General features: G+C 38.6%; 1 protein-coding gene across 1 annotated transcript in view; it reads right to left on the bottom strand.

The window, feature by feature from the left end:
- LOC105231168 (GTP-binding protein 1) overlaps positions 1-10,171 on the bottom strand; it is a 261,542-nt gene that overhangs the window by 167,013 nt on the left and 84,358 nt on the right. The gene's annotated exons all lie outside the window — the stretch shown is intronic.

The following is a 10,171-nucleotide window of genomic DNA, read 5'->3' as shown; positions in this document are numbered from 1 at the left end:
TATTACATATGTACAATATATACATACATATGTACGAAGGCAGTATGAATTTAAGTACTCGCACATTTGTGCATACATACATATGTATATACATATGTAGATGCGTACAGAGATACAATACAGTTAATAGCTCTTACTTCATAATGAAATTAACGAAGTTGACAGGTTTCAAGAGAGCAAATGACGATCGGAAATTAGTACTAACTGACTATTTACTTCTCACCAGTAATTTACGTTTTTTGGGAGTGTGCGATTTGCGTGTGATCTTGAGATATTATTTGTGAACAATTGTATAATAACATAAAAAATCTCGTCAAGTGATAAAGACATTTGTTATGTACTTTTAACTAGACTACAGCAGCTAGAAAGTAATTAATTTTCGAATACGTGTTCTTATATTTTATAAATCAATATCATTACAAAAGTTATTTACATATACTTTGCTACGCTGCTTCTAATAAGCTATTTACTTTTAAACCAAGGGAACGACATTAAATAAAGTAATTTCAAGTTCCTTTCAAACGGTATTTTGATGGCATAGTGAAGCTGTATCTTTCAAACTGAAGAACAAAGAAAAAATTACAGAATTTATTTTTGAAAACGAACTCGACGTCGAACATTCCTTGTGTTTGTTAATGTGCGTTTGCAGAGGCGGTATGTTTAAAACACTTCAGACACACTGTCTTCCGTCTTTTAAAACATGATCGATCTTGTTGGTGGTTTTCGATCCGGAGGCAGCCAGATAGCTCGATAAATTTTCCAATGTTCTTCTTCTTTACTGGCGTAGACACCGCTTACGTGATTATAGCCGAGTCCACAACAGCGCGCCAGTCGTTTCTTCTCTTCGCTACGTGGCGCCAATTGGATATTCCAAGCGAGGCCAGGTCCTTCTCCACTTGGTCTTTCCACCGGAGTGGAGGTCTTCCTCTTCCTCTGCTTCCCGCGGCGGGTACCGCGTCGAATACTTTCAGAGCTGGAGTGTTTTCATCCATCCGGACAACATGACCTAGCCAGCGTAGCCGCTGTCTTTTAATTCGCTGAACTATGTCAATGTCGTCGTATATCTCGTACAGCTCATCGTTCCATCGAATGCGATATTCGCCGTGGCCAACGCGCAAAGGACCACAAATCTTTCGCAGAACTTTTCTCTCGAAAACTCGCAGCGTCGACTCATCGGTTGTTGTCATCGCCCAAGCCTCTGCACCATATAGCAGGACGGGAATTATGAGCGACTTATAGAGTTTGGTTTTTGTTCGTCGAGAGAGGACTTTACTTTTCAATTGCCTACTCAGTCCGAAGTAACACCTGTTGGCAAGAATAATCCTGCGTTGGATTTCCAGGCTGACATTGTTGGTGGTGTTTACGCTGGTTCCAAGATAGACGAAATTATCTACAGCTTCAAAGTTATGACTGTCAACAGTGACGTGGGAGCCAAGTCGCGAGTGCGACGACTGTTTGTTTGATGACAGGAGATATTTCGTCTTGCCCTCGTTCACTGCCAGACCCATTTGCGTTGCTTCCTTGTTCAGTCTGGAGAAAGCAGAACTAACGGCGCGGGTGTTGAGACCGATGATATCAATATCATCGGCATACGCCAGCAGCTGTACACTCTTATAAAAGATTGTACCTGCTCGGTTCAGTTCTGCAGCTCTAATAATTTTCTCCAGCAGCAGATTGATAAAGTCGCACGATAGGGAGTCGCCTTGTCTGAAACCTCGTTTGGTATCGAACGGCTCGGAGAGGTCCTTCCCGATCCTGACGGAGCTTTTCGTGTTGCTCAACGTCAGTTTACACAGCCGTATTAGTTTTGCGGGGATACCAAATTCAGACATCGCGGCATAAAGGCAGCTCCTTTTCGTGCTGTCGAAAGCAGCTTTGAAATCGACGAATAGGTGGTGAGTGTCGATTCTCCTTTCACGGGTCTTTTCCAAGATTTGGCGCATGGTGAATATCTGGTCGGTTGTTGATTTACCAGGTCTGAAGCCACACTGATAAGGTCCAATCAGTTTGTTGACGGTGGGCTTTAATCTTTCACACAATACGCTCGATAGAACCTTGTATGCGATGTTGAGGAAGCTTATCCCACAGGTGTTGGCGCAGATTGTGGGGTCTCCTTTTTTATGGATTGGGCATAGCACACTTAAATTCCAATCGTTGGGCATGCTTTCATCCGACCATATTTTGCAAAGAAGCTGATGCATGCTCCTTATCAGTTCTTCGCCGCCGTGTTTGAATAGCTCCAATGTTATAATCTAGTAATACAGATAATCCGGCAAAGTCGATCAGCCTCAACCCATTTGCAGGTGTTTCATCATGGAGACTGAATTTACCGACCGTTGTACCAAAGTAGCCAAGCACGATTTTGACATAGTGGCGAGGGCAGCTCTCATAAGTTCGCTCCAAGCGCTCATAGAAGACATCTTTGTGTGATACGGATTGTGGCTAGCCTTTTATTGAGCTGAATGAATGCCGGGTCTTGACGACAGAATCTCTCTCCCATCACCACTCTTTTTGCCCACCCTGGCGTTAAAGTCGCCAAGAACCATTTTGACATCGTGGCGGGGTAGCTCTTATAGGTGCGCTGTAAGCGCTAATAGAGGGCATCTTTGGTCACATCGTCCTTCTTTTCCGTCGGGGCGTGGGCACATATCAGCGATATGTTGAAAAACTTCGCTTTGATGCGGATTGTTGCTAGACGTTCATCCACCGGAGTGAATGATAGTAGTCGGCGATGAAGTTTTGCTCCCACCACGAATCCCCCACCGTATTTGCGCTCCTTTATATGGCCACTGCTGTAAATGCCACAAGGACCTACTCGCCTTAGTCCTTATCTCGTAAATCACACTTCTTGGACGACGGTCAGCCTTCACTCTTACGAGGACATCAATTAGCTAGGTAGCGGCACCTTCCAATACCAAGTGAATTGCGTTCAGAGAACTTTCCTCACTTGCGTAAACTTCTACACCTGGCTGCATCCTACATATAAACCTACAGCAAATATTGTTAATCATATGTTTGTTAATATTTTATGTAGGCTTACATTGATTTTACCAACATTAACTAACCTTACCGTGAATGGGAGGATTTGAGACAGTTTTGGGAACAAAATAAAATACTCGATCAAAACCAAGGTGCATTAATTTAATATTAACGTTGATTTTCCATTATCCCGTTAGTACACGAAGTGTAGAAAATATACTGAAAATGGAAATAGATGTTTATGGTTGCTGTATCCGGAGAGTCGTAAGTCGTTGACTATTCGATTAGCCGCTAATTTTCGACTGTTTGAAAAGTAAGCGTTCAACTTCTATAATGTTTTTCTACATATAGAAATTTATAAAAAATTTGCTTTCTGAACGACTTGTTTTTGCACGACCAACGGATCTTGGTTTCTACGATTTTTCAGTTATTCTCTGTACAGTTGACGAAGTCAAAAAACTATTTGGACCCGATTTCGAATGGAATTTTCGAACTGCGGCCGCCAATCCTTCATTATTTTTGAAATATTGTTCAATAATGAAGACATCAGAAATAAAGCGATGCCCAACTCTCCTGTCACTGGAAATGTAAGAACCGCTTACCTACCAAGCTTTGGCAGTTGACTGGATTGGGAAGGTTTTGCAATTGGAATAACTGGAACGATTGAAATTATACTGAAAATATATGTGAACAGAGGGATTTGTTGCCGGCGTTTAAGAATTAAAAAATGTAAAACAATGAAAATCAAAGAAAATGCGAAATTTAAATATATTTCATACACCGTCTTGAAATTTGATGTATAGTAGAATTAATTTTCAATTACAAATGATTGAAAACATTTATTAATTGAGAACTAACAGGCTTAATTCGCTTTATTAAGTATTGAAAGATCAAAATTCAGTTGTTTTAGTATATCATAAAGATTTAAGTAGATTCGCCATATAAGTATTAAAAGTCCTATATAAAATAATTTGCAATATGCCCAAAAATTCTTATTTTGTTCGATCTGGCCACAATGGAAAATGTTATAAAAAAATCGCTTATTTTGAGGCGCTCTCACATTGGAAAAAGTTGGGCATTCCATTATCCCTGGAAGACGCGTTGTTCTATCATGCAAAGTTCCTCTTTTACTAGGCCTAAGCTGTCAGCTGCAGGTTTTTTAGGGTTGTCAACAGTTTACTACGTAAATAGCGGAAAAATTTAAAATTTTTGTAAATTTTGGGACATTTTGTATAGTGATATGATGTTAGTTCTAAGGTCTAGGACCAATTTCAGCCACCTTTAGCACTAACCACAGATTTAAAAAGAAAATTTGTTCATTTCATTTCATTTAACTAAAATACTTATATTGAGCACCATAAGCCCTGTAAACTCAGAAATAACTAAGTATATGAGGCGTATTATGGCTTAATGAAGGTCTAAATTGATTGTATTAACTTGTGTTGCTTTCAGCCGTTGTGAACAATACTATTGTACTCTGAAAAAACGAACTCTTTAATAAAACAAAAAAAAAAAAAAGATTATATATGTTTTCAAATAAGTACTTAACTCAATAACTGATTAGTTCAAGAGAAAATCATTTAATTTCAATTTACCTCTTATAAAAATCAGAATGATTTATAGCAACCTCTTCTAAACAAATGGCTTCATAAAAAGAGAGCGCAGATGATAAAACCCAAATATTATCAAAATAATAAAAACGGTTTTGATAAAGTTAACAGTTTTCAAGTATACCATGCAGCATAAACAATTTTAGTTGACATTACCTTTGTTTTTTATCTTTTCTTGTGACTTTTACACCACCTTCATTTTTCGTTGTGTTATACCATTTGCAAGTTTTCGCCCCATGAATGGTACCATTTTCTCGGAGGTCCTGAGAGCAATGACAACCAGAGGTTTTAAACATGCGCTAACAAAATTTTTGTGACATGACTCACTAAAGATGAAAACAACTAAGTAATTGAAGCTCAAGAACGGAAAATGTGAATTACTTACATACAAGTATGTATCTCCTTTACGTTTAACTAGGGTTTTGGAAAAGATGTTTAAAAAAAGTATATACTTTTACGTGTGAATTATCTATTTGTGGTGTGCGTATGTAGATCGTAAAAGTCAATCTGGTTACATACTTAACCGCATGTTATGCTGTACTGCACCATTTTAAAAGTTGGACATTGTCTGTTTCGTGATATTTGATTCGGGTTTGCTTAATTTTATTCAGTTGCTGAATTTTTTTTTCAAGCAGTGAAAAGCAAATTTTTCCATAAAATTTTACATCGTTGATTTGGGTATTATTTTGTGTAAGTTATGATATATATTTAGCGATGAGTGTTTAAAAAGCCGCTCTTTAAAACAAAAAACTTCATGGTATTTACGCCGCTTTAGAACCGGACGCGCAATGTGATTTTTTGACTGTAATGATAGCAGCATAAAAAAACTCTATTGAGGAATAGAGTAGGGAAAATTAAAATAAAATTCCATAAAAGAGATATAAATTTGGAAAATTGAATATTTGTTACTATATTTTCATAAGCTTCGAGTGGGGAAAATTAACCACGATGACCAAAATAGTTAAATTTCGACGATAGAGTGCGAGAATCGCCCAATAATTGTGAATTACTGATTTTTAAATGCATATTAGGGGTATTCTCTTGCTCTTGCAAAACCCTTGCACGGTGCACGAATTGCAGAATTTTCCTCTGGGTGCAACGGCACAACAGCAAACTCAAGCAGAAAATTATTTGCAATGGCTGAAAAATATGTCGTCGCTGTTTATTTGCGTGCAATGACACGTAAAAACATAATTGCAACCCTGTTTAGCTGTCATTTTACATAAAAAAAATTTTAGGTTGGATATTGTTAGTTTGGATATTGGCTCCAACAGTTATAGTCGTGTAAACATGGAGTTCACTAACGCCGAAATTCGCGCTATTTTAAAGTTTTCCTTCGTTAGACAAATCCGCTAGAGAAACGTTCCGTGAGATTAATGGTGTTTTTGAAGACGGTGCTCTATCGCTTCGAACTGCAGAGGAATGGCTTCGACGATTCAGAGTGGGTGAAAACTACACCATGGATAAGCCAGCCGGCGGAAGACCTGTGACGACGAATGCCGATCAAATCATGGAAAACATCGAGTTAGACCGGTATGTGGCATCTCGTGACATCGCCCAGTAAATGGGAGTTAGTCACCAAACTACTTTAAACTATCTACAGAAAGCTGGATACACAAAAAAGATTGACGTTTGGGTGTCGCATGATTTGACGCAAACAAACCTTCTGGACCGAATCAACACCTGCGATATGCTGCTGAAGCGAACTCAGCCCATTTTTGAAGCGTATGATGACTGGCGATGATAAAAGGATCACATACGACAATATCAAGGGAAAACGGTCGTGGTCGGAGGCCGGTGAATCGTTCCAAACAGTGGCCAAGCCGGGATTGATAGCTAGGAAGGTTTTGCTGTGTGTTTGGTGGGATTGGAAGGGAATCATGCACTATGAGCTGCTCTTATGTGGCCAGAGGCTTAATTCTACTATCTACTGCGAAAACTGGAGCGTATGAAGCAGGCGATCGATCAGAAGCGTCCAGAATTGGCCAACAGGAAGGGAGTAGTGTTCCACCAGGACAACGCCAGACCATACACTTCGTTGATGACTCGTCAGAAGCTACGGGAGCTCTGTGGGAGGTTTTATCGCATCCACCATGTAGCGCGGATATAGCGCCAACTGATTACCACCTGTTCCTGTCCAAGGCGAACGCCCTTGTTGGTGTAAAGTTGAACTCAAAAGAGGCTTCTGAAAAGTGTCTGTCCGAGTTCTTCTCAAATAAGGAGGGGGGCTTCTACGAGGGCGTATTCTGAAGTTGCCGTCTGGATGGAATCAGATTAACGAACGAAATGGCGCATAGTTGAACTAAATCCGATCACCGTAACACTTTTTATAAAACATTGAGTAAAGAGAAAAAAGGCGAAAGGGAGATATTTGACAATCTAGTATTCGACGCAGTACCCGCCGGGGGAAGCAGAGGAAGAGGAAGACCTCCACTCCGTTGGAAGGACCTAGTGGGGAAGGACCTGGCTTCGCTTGGAATATCCAATTGGCGCCACTTAGCGACAAGAAGAAACGACGGGCGCGGTTGTTAACTCGACTATAATCGCGTTAGCGGTGTCTACGCCAATTAAAAAGAAGAATATTACGCCGTTAAATTGTGGAGGAAGGTAAATTTTAAATAGATTTTATAATTTCTACTTAAATTATGAAGATTTGTTGCAGTTTTTTTGTTAAGAATGAATGCAGAAGGTGCGCCAATGCACAATAGCCGTGCACAATAGTTAGTTACACTAAATAGACCGAATCAGCCGTTCATATATCACTAGATTCTGCAATGGGTGCTCTCGTGCTCTTGTTTATTTATACTCGTACTTCCTGGTGTGTGTACTGGAAAGTGAAATAAAAAATCTTAATTTCTCTGACGTATTTAGTTATTGATTTATTGCGCTTTTAGTTTTTAAAAGTACCATTGTATGGGGAGTGAGAGGGGTTATGATATAATTTTATCCATTTTCACTGCCGGTAGGAACTTTTACGAGTATAGAATTTATTTCGAATGTGGTCATTGTATTTTAAGTGGGTTGGAAGATATGCATATACATATGTACGTACATTAAAACAACTAGGGGGCGGGGCTACGCCAACTTTTTCAAAACTTTTGGCTCACAGGTATCCCTTGCTACTGCGATACTCTTTGGCAAAATACAGTTTCATATCTTAATTCAGTGCTTATTTATGGCATTTTACGAACTTGTCCTTTCGTCTTTGTCAATGAACCATGTGTACCAGGCTTCTTTACGGTATTTCAATGTTTACTCAAGTTGTGCAGATGTACAAGTATAGACGGACAGACAGGCAGTCTCTCGAATTTCAATTCGTCTTATCATTCTTATCATTTATATTTACATATACTGGGTGATCCAAGTAGAGGTACCCGTCGATTGGCCGCCAAGATTGTGTGATATCATACCGTTCGACTTTTTCCTGTGGAGATATGTAAAGTCTTCAGTCTGTGCGGACAATCTAGCTTCGATTCAGGCCTTGGAGCAAAGCATCACATATGTGATTCGCCAGTTACCAGTCGACATGTTCAAACGAATCATCGAAAATTGATTCAACGGATGGATCATCTGAGGCGTAGCAGCGGCCAACATTTTAAAGAGATATTCTTCAAAAAATAAATGCTAAATAATGTCCTTTAGAGTGATAATAAACATCACCCATTTAATTTGAAGTGTCTTTGTTTTTTCTTTACCAAATTAGGGAACCTCGAAATGGATGACCCTATATCTAACTCGATTATTTTTAAGTGATGCAAACAACATGTTACAAGAGTATAAAACAAGAACATAAATTTAAGTAACAAAACAATTCTAATTATTGCGTATAAATATATATGCAGCAGTTCAATCCACGTGAAATAACATGTGATTCCATATTTCCAAATTCACACAAAACCTTTTTTCTGAATTTTAAAACTTCTTTTCAATAGGTGCCAAGTAGGCAGCTGAAAAGAAAGCCCTATCTCGACGAATAAAGGCCAAACTCCATAAGTCCCTCATTATTCGCGTCCTACTATATGATGCAGTGGCATGGACAATGACATCAGCTGATAAGTCGGCCTTAGTAGTGTTCGAGAGCAAGGATTGACGGTGTTGGCAACGGCTAGGTTCTGTTGTCCGGATGGAAGAGAATACTCCAGCTTTGAAGGGTTTCAATTCAGCACCCGCCCGTGGAAGCAGAGGAAGACCTTTACTCCGTTGGAGAGATCAGATGGAGAAGGACCTGGTTGGACTTGGTATCTCGATTTTGCGCCAAATAACCAAAACAGCGGTTTCTGTGCCAGTAAAGAAGAAGAAGGATTAGTCAGAGAAAAAACAAAAACAGGATTTGAAAGATGTACCATAGAAATAATTTTTAAAAGTTTATTTAGAGCCAAAATGAAAGTTTCTATAGAAAAGAAAAAAATTTTAGAACGGTAATCGAATACTTGGGGTTCTTGGCTTCGCAGAAGGAATAAAAATGTCTTCAGACAAAGTCCAATATACAATTTTCTTGAGCCCACCACATTAAGGGCGCTTATATCATTTTTAGGATACTACAGGTGCTTTATGAATGACTTCGTTAAGATATCAAAGCCATTGTTAAATATTTTGAGAATGGTCGTATTACATCGTCGCAATAAAAAAAATCATACTCGTAATTGATTTGAGGAAAATGCCTTTGAGATATTACAAGAAATTCTAGCATCAGAAGATGTAACTCTGACTTAACCAAATTTTGCACACTAAAAAATCCAGAGGTGGAAACTGTATGTGTTTTTACATATTTATGTATTACAATGTCTCGGCTTTGCTGACGCTAAACAAGTAAGCATGCTCAATGATATTTGAACATATTGCCGAAGGAAAGAAATTATTATTTAAAATTAGTGGACTCTGTTTTCATGATCGTAAGTATTACATATTTCTTATCTTATCTTATTTAATATTCTTATGTATAGAATATATAAAAAGAACTAAATATATTATTGTACTTCCGCCCCTTTGGTAGCAACGAACATGTTCAATTTTGAACATTCGATCCTGTCATGGTCGTCATCTAAGTGGCGTATGCGATGACTATGTGCTTTCCTGTGTTGTATCAGTGATAGTTTGTTCGTAACTATTTGTTCATATTCGTGTCCAGTCGGCTTTTCCACTTTCACATCGAACGACAGTGTGCCTATGATTTACGCTTCTTTTTCTGTATCTTTATGCAAGGCATACACACATCAATTAGTTGGTTGATTGAGTTGGGCTAGAAATTGCCCTTGTCGCTACACACGACACAACTTTTAATACAATTTTGAGGCCAACTTCATTTTGAATATTCACTTCGTTGCTTAAACATGATCTCGGAAGTTGTTGCTTTACTTATTACATATGACGCGCTCTCTTTGACAGCCGAAATAAAATGCCGAAATCGTTTGAAATCGCACGACCAACCCAAACACTATCCAACTAACACAACCAACTTCACAAAATATCAAAAAAATTTTATTTTCATCCATTGCTGTTAAATTATGATTACGATTAGTAATCGGTTAGATTATTTTCTAAAAAGAATCGTAATGATTATTTAATTGTGCGTTTGAAATATT

This window comes from Bactrocera dorsalis, chromosome 3 (assembly GCF_023373825.1).
Source record: "Bactrocera dorsalis isolate Fly_Bdor chromosome 3, ASM2337382v1, whole genome shotgun sequence".
NCBI classification, from domain to species: Eukaryota; Metazoa; Arthropoda; class Insecta; order Diptera; family Tephritidae; genus Bactrocera; species Bactrocera dorsalis.
Note: the sequence above shows the minus strand (reverse complement) of the source record. Positions and strands in the feature narration are given on the sequence as shown.